The 15683-nt window shown below is 46.6% G+C and overlaps 1 pseudogene; it reads right to left on the bottom strand.

Annotated features, from left to right (window-relative positions):
* LOC125937362 (ubiquitin-40S ribosomal protein S27a-like) overlaps positions 1 to 13469 on the bottom strand; it is a 38351-nt pseudogene extending 24882 nt beyond the window's left edge.
* Positions 13470 to 15683: the final 2214 nt, after the last annotated feature.

The raw sequence follows: 15683 nt of genomic DNA, 5'->3' as shown, positions 1-15683 counted from the left end.
CCCCCGGAGAGGATGGGCACCAGACACCTGTGCCTGCCACCTGCTAGGTGGCCCATGGGACCCTCACCTCGTGGTGTCCATACCCTTGTATATTTCCCTTCTACGTTAAATAGGCTGAGCTGTGCGCCCGGGAACATTCTGTGGGAACAGTGGCTCGTGGCTCTCAAGACTTGGTTCATCAAAGGCAACTTTCGGCTTGCTGTCCCTTGGGTCACTTACTTAGGGAAGCCAGCTGCTGCCTCATGAAGATTCCTGTGCTGCCTGTGGAGGGTTCCTGTGTTGGGAACTGAGGACCCCCCACCCCCGCCCCAGGGCCGGCACAATTTGCTGGTTATGTGGATGATTTGTGTGAAAGTGGATCTTAAAACCCCGGGCGAGCCTTCTGATTGTGTTCTGAGCCAAGATCTTTACTGCAGTTTAGGAGGTAATCTGAGCCCGGAGCAGCAAACCTATCTGCTGCAGAGTGCTGAGCCACCGGAATCACGTAAGAGAGTAATGGTTTATTGTTCGTTAAGCCACCAGGTTGTGGGGAAATGTGCTCTGTGGTGGTAGATAATCAATGTGGATTTGGGTCCCTGGAGGTGGAGTTCTGAGACAGTGAAAGCCTACAGTGTAGGAAAAACTTTCGAACAGCGGGTGGCCCTTGAGAAGACTGATGTAAGTTTCAGTGAAAGCCCCAAGGTGACTGAGGAGACCCCCCGGCAGCTGTGGGCTTGCTCCCTGGCTTTGCTTCTCTACATGTGTCTCCTCTGTCCTCCAACTTGCCGTGGCCTATTCCCAACCTAACGCCAAAGGGTAATAGAGCCTTTCGTGTGATCCACCCCAGAGAGGATCCTGGGACAGAAGCCAGGATGGAACGAGGTGGGGAAGGATCCATAACAGATCAAAAAAAAAAAAAAAAAAAAAAAACAAACCAAAAAAACAAGTGGAAGATAGCCAGCACGAAATCCCTGCTTTATTTTGTCTTTTCTTTTCCACATTTGATAATAAACCAGGATTTATGTCTTGTTCAAGGCAACATAGCCCACTGCTAGCCCTGTGTATGGCACAGAGTGGAACCATCCACCCACAGTGAGTCATAGTTTCTGCCGCCATTACACAGGAAAATAAGACCTCAGCCATGGTTAATTAAAGATGACACTTAAAAATGATATGGAAATTTTTGATCAGTAACCACATGTACACAAATCCTTTTGCTATTAACAAAACTAAATTTTAGAATCATCCCATAAATAGTTATTTGTTCACTTATATTTCCATTACTTTGCGAGGTATTACAAAGATATAAAGATTTGTAGAACATAGCTTTTTAGACATAGAGTTTAAATTTTTACTTGGAAGACACAAACCAGCATTAGGCTAATAGCCAAGAGCTGTGGTGTAGATAGAGAGTGTATGAGAATTCAGTAAGGGAGAAAGTGCTGTAGGTGGTAGTAATGTATAAGGGGTTTGAACTGTTCATCTTCCTTTCTGCCTTGCTTCCTTCCTTCCATCCACCCTCTTTCCTTCTTTCTTTCCATCCACCATCCATCCATCCATCCATCCACCACCCACCCATCCATCCATCCATCCATCCACCATTCATACATCCATCCATCCATTCATCCACCATCCATCCACCATCCATCTATCCATCCATCCACCACCCATCCATCCATCCATTCATCCACCATCCATCCATCCATCCATCCACCATTCATCCATCCACCATCCGTCCATCCACCACCCATCCATCCATCCATCCATCCACCACCCATCCACCACCCATCCATCCATCCATCCATTCATCCACCATTCATCCATCCATCTATCCATCTACCCATCCATCCATCCATCCACCATCCATCCATCCATCCATCCACTCATCCTTCTCCCTCCCTTCCTTCCTTTCTTCCTTGTTTCCTTTCTTCCTTCTTTCTTTCATCCATTCATCTGCCTTCCTCCCTTCTATTCACCCATTCATTCATCCAAGCAGCCAAAATTTTATAGATTTGTGCTGGGAAAAATTCTATTCTTTGTCCTGAGCCTATAGATGTGAATAAGAGGCAGTTGCTGTCCCAGTGCAATAGGGGCAAAAGACAGCGAAGAAGCAAATGAAGAACAGAGAAAACACTTGCAGAATGGGAAACAAAATGCATATGTGATCATTAATTTTATTTGTCAACTTGTCTGAGTTACGGGGCTCAGTTGTCTAGTCAAATATTAGTCTAGATTTTTCTGGTACATGGGATTGACATTTACAATCAGTTGACTTTAAGTAAAAGAGATTATCCTTGGTCATGTGGATGAACCTTATTCACTCAGTTGAGGATCTTAAGAACAAAAATGGAAGTTTCCAGGAGAAGAAGTTGCTTCAAAACCATTACGTTATAGTTCCAAATTCCCAGCCTGCTCTTCAGGGCATGGGCCCAGGACCACAACTTGAGCTCTCACCTGAGTTTGCAGACTGTGGGCCGGCTGCATTATTGGACTTGTCAGGCCCAAGTCACGTGAGTCTATTCCTTAAATTAAATCATTGCTTCATATGCACTATAATAATATAATTTATTTTAGAAATATGTATTCAGGGAGAGAGAGGGACACAAACACAAGTTTATACCTAGGCCTGCGATGTTACAAAAACATCAATGAGAATCAACAGCCATATCTAGCAGGGAGGGCACAGTGCTGGATGTGTGTTAATTTCTTTCGGAGACCACCTCTTGGAAGGCAGTGATTTGCTTCATGGGAGATGTGCTCCCTTTATTCCTGATTTGCTGAAGGCTTGTTTTTATGTTAAAGCTTTACATTTCAGATCTGCCTTTGCTTGCCCTAGTGGTAGAGATCCCAGAGTATGGGAATATACTGATAAATGATGTCACTTACAGGATGATTTGAAACGCTAATTTCCTCCTGCTGTGAACCAGTAAAGCCCTGAGTCGTGCAGATACCTTCTTGTTGACAACGAGAGACTTAGACCCGGGAAGGCGTAAAGATTTTAAAAAATTCTCTTAAAGCGTATTTTGTTTTTCTTAACGTTGTTAAAACCTTACATTATTATTATAGAAAATATGGGAATATCGGAAAACAGGAAGCAGAAAAGGGTAGTAATGCTATCGTCCAATCATCACAGCTAATAGCACTTGGTTGATACGTCCTCGAATACTTTGCATAAATATTTACACGGATCCACCTCAGTATGTGATTTGACTTTAGTTTTTTCACTTAGTGTCGTATTCCACCCATTGCTCATCTGATCACTCATTCATTCATTCATTCATTCACTGCCTGCCACCTGGATTTCTACCCTGTGCTGGACCGTCAGAAATAGGCCAGCGAGGATTTACTCATGCCTTAAAATTTGCTGGAACATCATTTTTAATGCTTGATTAATAATCATTTGTGCATTTTCGTGATAATTTTCTCAGCCGTTTCCCACACTTAGGGTATAGGCTCAATATTGACTGAGTGGGGAGAGGTGCTCAGAGACTGAAGACCAAATGTTCTGGGTGTCCGGATGGATACCTTTTACACTTTCTTCGAACCTAACCTAACTTTCTTCTAACTAATCCTGCAGGAGAGAACAGGGTCACCGCCACAGAGGGGGGGTCTACTTATAATGAAGGCAGGTCCCTGAGCCGGTCTCGCGGTCCCTGTCTGCCTCTCACCCCTCGGAAGCCATCCCAGGCTCAATCTGTTGTGTTCAATGCTTGCTTCTCCTTCCAGTCATGGACCCTCCAGGTCCCAACTGCCACTGTCGCTTACACCCTCCCGCCCCTTCTGGGCGTGTGGCAGCAGCCGTCCCATGCTAACAGCACGTGGAGCGCCCCCCTCAGGTGTCCTCCTGACCCCGATGGCCAGCGAGAGCCCACTCCTGAGGTCAGGAATCCCAGCCCCGTCTCAGGTCGGGCGGTCTCTAGGAACAAGAGACCGCTCTGCTCTGGCGGGGCTGGCCTCTTTCCAGTTCGCCAAGGGGCTGCCTTTCGCGTAATCGCTTGGCATTGTGGCAGCATAATCGGGTTGACAAAAGTGGACAAGATTTTTGGAGGCGATCAAGCACGCTAATTCATTTCAAAATGCTGAACAGGTGCACTGGGACACATGGAAGGTGGTTATTAGGCAAAAGTCGCTCAGAGGAAGGCGGGGCCGACATCTGCGCCTATTATTAGAGGCACAATGGAGCGGGCCTCCCTGGAAGGAAGGGGAGCGCGCTCCTCCCCGGATGGGGCAGCCCTCTGCGCGAACCTCCTGATTTAGGACTTTCGCGGCTCGGGGTCATTAGCATTTGAAGGAGGAGGATGCTGAATTCATCTTTTCTTTTCTCTTTCGTCCTGGGGGTGGGTAAACGTGGAGGCTGATTTAATTAAGAAAGGCAGCAACTTCAGGCGCCCACCTAATCAACTGTGAGCTACCCTGAACGGAGCAGTCTAATGAGGTCTTTGTGATTTCAACCCGCCTCAGAGCGGTCGCCTCCTAGTCTCTTGGGTCCCAGGAGCTCTCCTTTGTTCTCCAATTTTTTGCTCCTTTAAACTGTCCCCATCCTACAGACTAGCTTCTCCTGGGGACACTTACTTGCCTTGGAGCCCACCGGGATTGTAAGGAAGCCTGAGCCAGCCGCTCGGGTTCTGATGGGAAGACAGTGGACACGGGGAGACTGGGAGATCGGGGAGCTCCACACCAGTGGGAGGGGCTTGGAAGGCGGCACTGCTGGACCCCTAAGTGAAAAAAAAAAACGCTGATTTTTTTTTCCTGATTGAATGGGTGTCCCAGACATATTCTTTCAAAGATGGAATGGTGCAGAAGGAAAAAGCAATGCTGTGATTTTTGGAATGAATCGGTTGTAGACTCAAGTCCCAGTCTTAGTGCTGGTGTGTAAGGTCCCTCGCCGAGTCTCGGGTGATGGATGTCCTGTCCCTTCAGGTGGCTCTGCTCCAGCAGGGGGGGAGGCGGAGGAGGAAAGGGGAAATGGTCGCGTTCGGGCAGTAGGAGGGGCTGCCTGGGGGTGGTGGAGGGGGCTGGGGGGGGAGCCAGGGTCAGCTCTTCCTGACCCATGTCCTGGGGAGGGAGCCCCAAACATGCCAGGTACTTCTGAGTGCTCCCAAGCCTTTGCTGCGCGACTGAGTGAGTAAATGCCAGTGTATAACATGGGACAGCACACTTAGAATTCTACCGGATGCCTTCCGTCCCCAAATCATTGCTCCAAGTCAGTTAAAGAGGTTCTGGAACAATATCTCAACCCTCCCTACAGACATATTTTGAATTACGATAAATATATTTTCATTAAAAAAAATAAACCCTTTAATTTTTAATTCATTATGTGAAGATTTCTTCATTTATTCAAAATATTTCTTGCTTGTTATAATTTCAAGACAACCGAGTATATGTACCGAGCGGGTGATTCAGGAGCGAGATAGAGCTGGAGAGAGCATCAGGGAGGAAGCCACACTCTTTCTGTGATATGATTTTGGAGGTGACATGCCATCGCCTCTGCCGAGGCCACACAGATCGACTCTGGCACCGTGCGGAGGGGACCACACACGGGTGTGCATTTCAGGAAGTGGAACTCACACGGGTGTGCATTCTGGGAGGTGGACCTCAAACGGGTGTGCGTTCCAGGAAGTGGACCATCGCTGGGGACCATCTTGGAAGCTGGCTACAGCACCGTCGATGTTACTTGCTTTCGTCCGGAGTATTCCAGCCATAGCACAAAAACCTAGGGATCTTGCATGAATTATATCGCGATGAGATTGATTCCATAACATCTGGGCATTTCGCCGCTCTGAAAGTCACATGACGTCTTGCTCCTCAGGGTGGGTGGGCAGAGGTGAATAAAGCAGACCAAATATGGCATGGTACGTACCCCCCCCCCCCCCCACCCCCCCCCCGCCGAGAGAGCTCAGCCTCACTTCCGCTTTCAAATGTCAAGTAGGAGTGAAGATAAGTGATGGGACATTAGACAACAGTGCTGTTTGCAGACTCACGTCCCCAGTGCAAACAAAACAAAACAGTGGAATCTGTTGTGCATAAAATGATGCTTCTTAAAACACAGCCCCCAGCCAGAAACGTACATTTAGACGTTTTTGAAATTAAAGATAGTATTTTAAGAATACTTAATGTGTTAAGATGATTCAAAAATCAAAACCATATAAGAATATATAATGAGAGCCTCGTTCCACACTTGTTGGGAATGGCTCTATTCTCTCTCGCTACCCTTGACGTTTTTATTAGCATCTCGCATAATCCAGTGTTTCTTAATATAATTTATCTCTTTTTTTTTTTAATTTTTTTAATATTTATTTATTTTTGAGAGACAGAGTGAGACAAAGTGAGACTGGGGGAGGGGCAGAGAGAGAGGGAGACACAGGATTGGAAACAGGCTCCAGGCTCTGAGCTGTCAGCACAGATCCCGACGCGGGGCTCGAACCCACAGACCGTGAGATCATGACCTGAGCTGAAGTCGGACGCTCAACTGACTGAGCCACCCAGGCGCCCCTATCTCTTTTTTTTAACGTTTATTTATTTTTGAGACAGAGAGAGACACAGAGCATGAACAGGGGAGGGGCAGAGAGAGAGGGAGACACAGAATCGGAAACAGGCTCCAGGCTCTGAGCCATCAGCCCAGAGCCCGACGCGGGGCTTGAACCCATAGACCGCTAGATCGTGACCTGAGCTGAAAGTCGGACGCTTAACCGACTGAGCCACCCAGGCGCCCCAATTTATCTCTTTTTTTAATGTTTACTTATTTTTGAGAGAGAGACAGAGCATGAGTGGGGGAGGGGCAGAGGGAGAGGGAGACACAGAATGGGAAGCAGGATCCAGGCTCTGAGCTGTCAGCGCAGAGCCTGATGCAGGGCTCGAACTTGGGGGCGGCGAGATCATCACCTGAGCTCAAGTAGGACGCTTAACCGACGCAGCCACCCAGGTGCCCCTGATCCAGTGTTTCTTAACGAAAGTATGAAAAAACGCGCCATTAATTCAACCTCTCTCTTATGCCAAAGCAGTATACTTTAACCCTTATTCTACTCCTTGATTTGAAAATATTTCGAGGACGTGTAATGTACGTAAGTGTGCAAACCTTCAGGATACAAATGAATGAATTTTATACAATTGTACCTATTTAGCCACCATACAGACTGGTTGTAGAGAATTTCTAACATTTCAAAGGCTCCTCTGTGCCTACTTGTGGAGAAGATTTGACAAAAGCAATGCGTGCGTATAGATCAGGAACATGTGACTAAGGGAAGCTTGGTATGTCTCAGGCCCCATGCTTGTTGAGGTTTATTTTATTTTGTCTTTGGCAGACGTAGCCGAGACCAGATTGCGATAATACTGATTACGCTCCTTACTACGTGCCAGCCGCTACTTTACCTGTTTTCTGCATCGTAACTGACTTATCCCTTACAGAAGTACCAAGACGTAATCCTATCAGTCTCCCAATTTTATCAGTAAGGAGGTCGATGGACTGAAAGATTAATTCCGTCGTCCCAGCTTAGTAGACTGTGGACTGGTGTGCAAATGCGGGCACCCCAGCTCCATCCCAGGGTGCTTGGTGCACGAGTGGTCTTTCTAGGACGCAGCCTGGCTCGGATTGGTCACCGCTGCTGTAACGGCTGCGGGCCAAACACTGTGCTGTGCCCGGAGTTTCACGGTTTCCTTTTCTCTGTTTTTATCTGCTTATTTATTACGGATTTATTTGTTTGCCATTATTTATTTATTCCTATGCAGGGAGAATAGCTGTGTTGTTTCTCCTTATATTGCTGAGCTTTTCCAACGTAATACTTTCTTTCATCGATGGCTTGAGGATTTATTCAGAATTTTAAGAGGCGACGGGATTATTTCATTATTACATACAGCACACTGGAGCCTATATGGCCCTTTTCTAGAAGAAAGCTCACTTATCGTCGTGGCACATCTATGAATTACGTATACCATTGAGGTTTTATGGATGAAATATTGAGTGTCTGGAATGAATAAGTCGTCCAAGAGGACAGTCACGGCGTGAGCACAGGGCACCCGGCGGTAAGCCCAGTGTTGACTGATCTGGCTACGAAGGGGCTTTCTGGTTTTGAAGTTGACAGGATTCTCTTTCACTGAATATTTCTAGACTTAAGGCACAGAAATCATGTGAGTTCTTCCCCCCGCACTAATAGGGCTTCCTTTCCTACCCATGTTCCAGAGACACTTTCTCTTTGGTTTAGATGTATAAACGTTCATTTCTCATAAAATGTATGACTCAAAATTATAAATGATGACTATTTCAGTGTAATGTAGGCAGGAAGTAGAAAGGAAGAGGGAATTTTTATGATATAATTACATTTCTGATAAATGTAGATTTCAGTAATCATGCTATGAATCTGAAAGCATCACCTCTTTTCTGCTTGAATTATTCATTCCCTTTGACGTCATCTTCCACACTGTAAGTGACCAGCCTCTCCAGTGACAAATGCATGCGGACCTGAGCAGGAAACAGTATTTAATAATGCATTTCCTCGCCGTGAACACCTCATTCAATGATCACACACCTGCAGCTGAAAAGCAGCTTGTTCCTCTGGCCAGCTGCTGACGGGCTCGCGGAAACTTCCACATCACCCGCGCTCACTTCCCACGTAAAATCACAAAGCATTACTGCCGACGGGGCCTTACGTGTTCCCGGGTTCAAACTGTCCATTTTCTTGGTGCCGCCCCAAGCCGAGAGAGGCTCTTGACTCTGGACCTTCGAGAAGCTCATTCACTGAGAGTCACAAAGGAGGTCAGGGACCCTGGCTGTCCCTCCACCCCCACCCCGACCACCTTTAGTACCGACTTGGAGTCACTTAACCTCTCGACTTAGTTTTTCTCCTAGAAAATAAGAACTGGTCTAACGTGGTCTTCCTTAGAATGGGAGGTGAGGCATAGCAGTCCCGAGGTGGGGGAAGGGCTCCAAGGCCATGCCACCCCTCCCCCCCAAGGTGTCAGAAAGAGAAGATATAGGGCCTCCTGGGGGCTTCGGTGGTTAAGCTAGACTTCACTCAGGTCATGATCTCACGGTTCGTGGGTTCGAGCCCCAGGTCGGGCTCTGCTGACAGCTCAGAGCCTGGAGCCTGCTTCGGATTCTGTGTCTCCTTCTCTCTCTGCCCCTCCCCTGCTTGTGCTCTGTCTCTCTGTCTCTGTCTCTGTCTCTCTCTCAAAAAGAAATAAACATTAAAACAAATAAAAAAAAAGAGAGAAAATGTATAACTGCCAAAATCAGCCAAAAAAAAAAAAATCAAACAGCCAAAAATAAATTTATTGTAGGGGCACCTGGGTGGCTCAGTCGGTTAAGTGTCTGATTCTCAGTTTCAGCTCAGGTCATGATCTCACAGTTTCGTGGGATTGAACCCCTCATCGGGCTCGGCATTGACAGTGCGGAGCCTGTTTGGGATTCTCGCTGTCTCTGTCTCTCTCTCTCTCTCTCTCTCCCTTTCTCTCTGCCCCTCCCCCCTTGTGCTGTGTCTGTCTCTCTCTCTCAAAATAAATAGATAAATTAATTAAAAAAACTATAAAAAATAGATCTATCGTAAAACCCCGAACTCATCTTAAAATGTCACCTGATGGATGTGACTTCCTTAGCAACATCCCCCTGATGACACTGGTCACGTCTGCCCCAGCCGGCCACCACCGACACTGAAAATGCCATGTGTGACAAGCTGAGCCCCAGAGCAATGCTGGCATTAAAGGGTGTGTGTTCCCTGGGAGGCAAAATATGAAAGATCACTGTTGTTTTTTTGGATTTTTCTTAATGTTTGTTTATTTTTGAGAGAAAGACAGAGAGAGAGAGAGAGAAAGAGAGAGAGAGAAGGACACAGAGAGAGGGAGACAGAATCTGAAGCAAGATCCAGGCTCCCAGCTGTCAGCACAGAGTTGACGGAGGGCTCGAACCCATGAACCATGAGATCATGACCTGAGCCAAAGTCGGACGCTCGACTGACTCAGCCACCCAGGTGCCCTAAAAGATCAATATTTAAAATCTTTTTTCAAAAAGGCTGATTGTCCTAAATAGAATGGCACTGGTGGGGAGGTGGAGTCAGAGCGCGATCTTTGCCCCGGGGTTCCCTCTGTTAACCGTGACAGCCGGGACACGTTACCGAGCATCCGAGTGTCCTACGTCTCCTGGTAGAACAGAGACCCTGTAAGCAACGATGTCTCAGCGTCTATTAAGGACCACGGTCTTAGACATGTGCTTGGTACACAACAGTCCTCAATATTATCGTAATGCTTGTCGATAGCCTTGTGGACGGTCATCCATGAAGGTTGGTTGGGACGTTATTTTGTGAGCCCGTCTCTCACCACCCTGGTAAGTGACGTTGAATGTTTTTCGGGGCCCACCACAGAGTTCTAGGCACACGTGGCTTCAAGAGTCCAGTGCCTTGTTTGTCTTCTCTGTTCCCACAATGAACCTGCCGCCCACAGTGGTGCCGACTTCTGTTCAACCGCCTTGAACAAATATTTCTTTAAACCTTGGCGTGCGGTATTCCAACATGACCCCCCTAGAAACAGGTATCAGAAGCCCCCGCGGCAGGTCTGAGCTGTCTGTCTTCAAGGGGATCAGCCCTGAGATTGCAGGCCATTGACTTTTTGTGCGGGGAGTCTGGGGTTGGGTCTGCACACGACACCCTCTAACAGCCACTTTTACTCTAGGCTGTACCATGACTCAAGAAGAGAAACACACGAGCTCCCTTTAATTTTGATGAATTTCACTTTTTAAAATATTTTATTTATTTTTGAGAGGGAGAGAGAGAGGAACAGAATGTGAGCGGGGGAGGGGCAGAGAGAGAGGGAGACACAGAATCCAAAGCGGGCTCTAGTCCCTGAGCCGTCAGCACAGAGCCCGACGGGGCCTTGAACACACTGACTGTGAGGTCATGACCTGAGCCAAAGTCGGACACTTAACCGACCGAGCCCAGGTGCCCTGGTGGGCCAGACTTGATAATCAAGTGACAGATGGGGCTCTTCCGAGCAAGAGAGATTTGAAGGGTGAGTGGAGTTCGACACGTGGGACGGTCTCTGGATGGTGGTAGATAATATGGTGGGGATGCTGGACAGCTCAAGTTGTTGAGAGGGAACCCAAGAGGACAGTGACAGATCAGATCTCTAACCACAGAGGTAGGAATTTGGCCAACAAATTAAATTAGGTTGAGGTGGATTCTTCCTTAGTCAAGACGGCAGACGAAAACACCATCTGGTCGACACCTTGATTTCAGCCCAGGGCAGAGAAACATGCCATTCGGTGGTGGGAAGTCTGAGCCACAAAACTGAAAGCCAATAAATGGATATTGTTTGAAGCTCTAAATGTGGGTTTATTACTCAATGATAGAAGGTAAGAATCAATTTTCCAGAAATCTGTGGAATTCAGGTGTTGCTCCTGAACAGATAACAAGTTATCACCCCAGATGCTTTTGTCCGTCAGTCTTTATGGAGCTTGAGTTCTTCTCCTACGACAGGGCGCAGAAGCGAGGAGGCTTCATCTTGATTTTGGAGTTAAGAGATTTTTGGAATAGAGAGGTAAAGAAATTCTTTTGACATTACCAAGATGTCAGTGATTGTCTAGAAATCAATTCTTCTTTCTCTTTAGCAATTTTTTTTTGTAAGAGGGCAGATTCCTGGGGGTGCCTGGGTGGCTCAGTCGGTTGTGCGTCCGGCTTCGGCTCAGGTCATGATCTCATAGCCCGTGGGTTCGAGCCCCGCGTCGGGCTCTGTGCTGACAGCTCGGAGCCTGGAGCCTGCTTCAGATTCTGTGTCTCCCTCTCTCTGTGCCCCTCCCCTGCTTGCAGTCTCTGTCTCTCTGTCTCTGTCTCTCTCTCTCTCAAAAATAAATAAACATTAAAAAATTTCAAAAAGAAAAAAGAGTTCTTTGTGTATTTTGGATCGTAGTCCTTTATCAGCTGTGGTTTTTGCAAGTACTTTCCCCGGCTTCTATTTTCATGCTCATGACACGTGTTTTGTAGAACGGAGGTTGTCAGTTTTAATGAAGTCCGGTTCACCAGTTTGTCTTTCTGTCCATCTCTGAAAAAGGAGCCTTCAGAGCTCCAACAGGGGAAGGGTGGTGGACTCATCTGTTTCTCCTTGCGGCTCTGTTGGCGTTTGCCTCATGCGGTGCAACGCTCTGTTGGTAGGTCCGCGAAGGATGTTATGTCTCCTTGGAGAATTGACGCTCTGTCATGATGCAATAGTCTCCTTGATCCCGATAACTTTCCTTACTTTGAAGTGTGCTCGGCCAGAAGTTAATGTAGCTGCCACTGCTCCTTACAAATTAGTGTTAGTGTAGCTGTGTCCATCCATTTCCGTTTTATGTATCTTTGTATTCAAAGTGTGTTTCTCGTACGGGACATACGGCTGGGTCTTGTTTTTTGATCCACTTTGACAATCTCTGTCTTTCAATGGGTCCTTTTAGGCCATTGATGTTCAAAGTGACGACTAAGAGAGTTGGATTAAGATCTACTGGGTTTGCTTCATCTCCCTTGTTTTTTGCTCCTATTTCTGTCTTCTACTCTCATCCTATCCTTTGCGGTTGTAACCGAAGCATTTTATACGATTCCGTTTTCTCTCCTTTCTTATATGTCAGTTATATTTTTTCCCTTTTTTTAGTGGTTGTCCTGGAATTTGTAACATACGCTCACTCCGAATCCAAGTCTGCCTTTAAATATCGTTGGCCACTTTACAGGTGGCATGAATAGCTTACGACAACAAAACCACCCCGCGCTCTCTCTCCCTTCCTTGTGTCACCGCTGCCCTTCCCGTCACTGACACGTGGGTGTACATATCTGCACACGCGTAGGTAATTAACACCTTGTTGCCATTATTATCTTGACAAGCTGTTATTTGTCAGGTAATGATAAGCGGGAAAACAAAAAGTTGTTATTTTACTTTCGCGTATCCCTGCTCCCGCGCTCTCAGAGGAGGCAATGGGTTCTGACGTTCACGGTCATGATTTGGTGGAACTCGCGGGGGGCAGGACGGACGACATCCACACCCTTACGCCCGCGTCCCCTGGGGTGTCTCGCCCTGCAGGTGGCCCACGCCGACGTCCGGCCGTTTGCCAATCACAGTTCAGGTGTTCTCACCCGACGCGGATTCTGTGCACGTTTCCCCTCGCTGCGTTCTTCTCACGTAAATTGTGACTCTCCGTGTCCGCCTCTCTGTCTCTAACTTCGGGGCCATGATCCGCCCTGTGGCCTCACTTCTCTGATGACTCTAGGAAGAGTCGTTGATTTTGCAGTTTGTTCATATTTTTGCTTGTTAGGACAGAGCCGTTACTTCTAAGCTCCTGGCATGATAGGCTGGAAACCGGACGTACATGTTATTTTTGACATAAGAAGAAAGCAAATATCGACAATACAAACTGGGGAGAAAGTTGGCCTGGTCTTTTGTTGATGGGCTCCCTTCCCTCACCTGTCCCTTCCTCTTGTCCCAGCGCTCTCGTGTAGCCTCTTCTGAAATCTTTCAGTTACCTTGTCATCCTTGACCGGGGTCATGCCTGAAGCACCTCCTGGGTCACTATTTTGGCTTGGTTTTCTTTGACCCTTTGCAAGCCTGTGAGTGTGAATGACCCTTGCTGCTGAATGGCTGGTTTGTGTCTCCTTTTCTAAATTTAAGCATTCAAGTAGAAACTTCATCCCGCAAGATTGGGGAGCACCGCAGGAGCTGGAAGCCTTGTTCAGAGCCCCACTGGCAACCAACGAGCACAGTGAAACCCACTGTTCATTGGTTTCTGCCAACAGCCTCCATGGCGATGCCTGATGACTAGAGCTCTTGGTTCTCAGAGCGGAAGCTCCCAATTACTCGGTGCCTTTGCTGGGACACATGAGTGTTTCGTACTAAAGTCAGGGAATATATTACCTATTTGATGATCACCCTGATGTAGATGATGTGTTTCCTTTACTGCTAATGTACCATGACTCATGTCAGAGACCAAATAAGCCTTATCATGCCAGGATTCTGTGAAACGGCCGCTTCCTTTATTTTACCATCCTTATATGGATAATCATTACATACTTTAGTTCATTTGTATATTACAAACAGCTTTGTTCCTTTCCTAAAGGAGGGACATGCCCACAGTAAAGAACCCCCCGGATCAGAACCATAGAAAGAAAACAAGAATCATCTGATAGCACAGGAAAACCACAGTAAACATTTTAATGAGCCTCTTTCCGTCCATATTTCTATATTTTTATAGACATCTAGATTATATGTGTATTATTTTTATAAGTAGATTCAGGCTCTGTGGGCTGTTTTAGAATCTACTGCCTCACTGAACAGTATCGGGGAAGTGTTTTCCATTTCAATAGATAGAGAACTTCATTATTGATTTTAATAACAGCACCGTGTGGGTAATTTATATTTTACTTAATCAATTTCCTATTAATAGACATTTCTTTTTTTCTTATTTTTCGCCATTGTAAAGAATGATTTAATGCCTGTATTTTTTTTTTTGCGCATATAATGTCGTTCTTGTATTGACACAACATGGAAACTGTGTTCGTTAAGTGAAACTTATCGCAGGTTTGTGTCTGCGATAATCAAATATTAGAAATATAAGAAAGCGATTTGTTGAAAATGTCTGAACCTGCATGATGCCACGGGAATCTAAACATTTTATCCTCGCTTGACTTAAGCATGAGTCTTTGCAGGAGCTGTGAAGTAGGGACAGAGGCTTTAATGCAAATTCTCAGGCTCCCGCCCTGGAGCGTGTCCTTACGTGCTAGAAAAGGAACTACTCCGCACTCTGGTAGAATCTGGTCTTCTCTAGGTTGTTTTCTACACTTGCCATCAGATTTCCCTGCACACTGGCAAGTGGAACTTGATTGACCCAAACAGTAATCTCTGCAACGGTTTCCACTGCACTGAAGTCATGATCTCACAACGTTCACATCCGCTCATCCGTTCTGCACACTTCCTTTCGTGCCTAATCTCAGCGTGTTTTTCTCTCTCTTTTCATGCCCCATAATATGCCTATTTCCATAGTACAAAGAGACCCACCCCCACTCCAACTCCGGATCCCCCCGACAACCTTAGCTTTTTGTGTTTTTTGTTGTTGTTAATTCTAACAGTGCTTTTGAATTTATTCGGGGCGAAAAACCTCTCACAGACACACTTGATATATGCACGGTTATGCATTGTTACGATGAGTTATTTTCTGGTGAATGAATTGTAACTCTAAGTTATTTTTTCTTCTTGTTTGGCAATGTATGCCTGCTGCCTCTTTGAAATGTTAGTTCTTACGGAGATCCGCAACATGAAAATCTCCAGAGCTTCCACTGTTTGGGACGATTACCTTGATGTTTCTTTGTTTATATCTCATCCAGGTCATGTCTTTTGTGTGACCTTACCTCTCCGCCTTCCTTCCTCCTCTCTAAAATGAGGATGAGTGGGGCACCTGGGTGGCTCAGTCGGTTGAGCGGCCGACTTCGGCTCAGGTCACGATCTCGCGGTCCATGAGTTCAAGCCCCGCGTCAGGCTCTGTGCTGACAGCTCGGAGTCTGGAGCCTGTTTCGGATTCTGTGTCTCCCTCTCTCTCTGACCCTCCCCCGTTCATGCTCTGTCTCTCTCTGTCTCAAAAATAAATAAACATTTAAAAAAAATTAAAAAAAATAAAATAAAATGAAGACGAATAATAGTCAGCTCGCCAGGCGGCTGTGGGAAGCCAATGAGATGACATACGTAAAATGCAGGTGCCTGGTTGGTGCTCG

The sequence above is a fragment of the Panthera uncia genome (assembly GCF_023721935.1).
Source record: "Panthera uncia isolate 11264 chromosome A3 unlocalized genomic scaffold, Puncia_PCG_1.0 HiC_scaffold_12, whole genome shotgun sequence".
Taxonomy (NCBI): Eukaryota; Metazoa; Chordata; class Mammalia; order Carnivora; family Felidae; genus Panthera; species Panthera uncia.
This window is presented reverse-complemented; position numbering and strand designations above follow the sequence as displayed.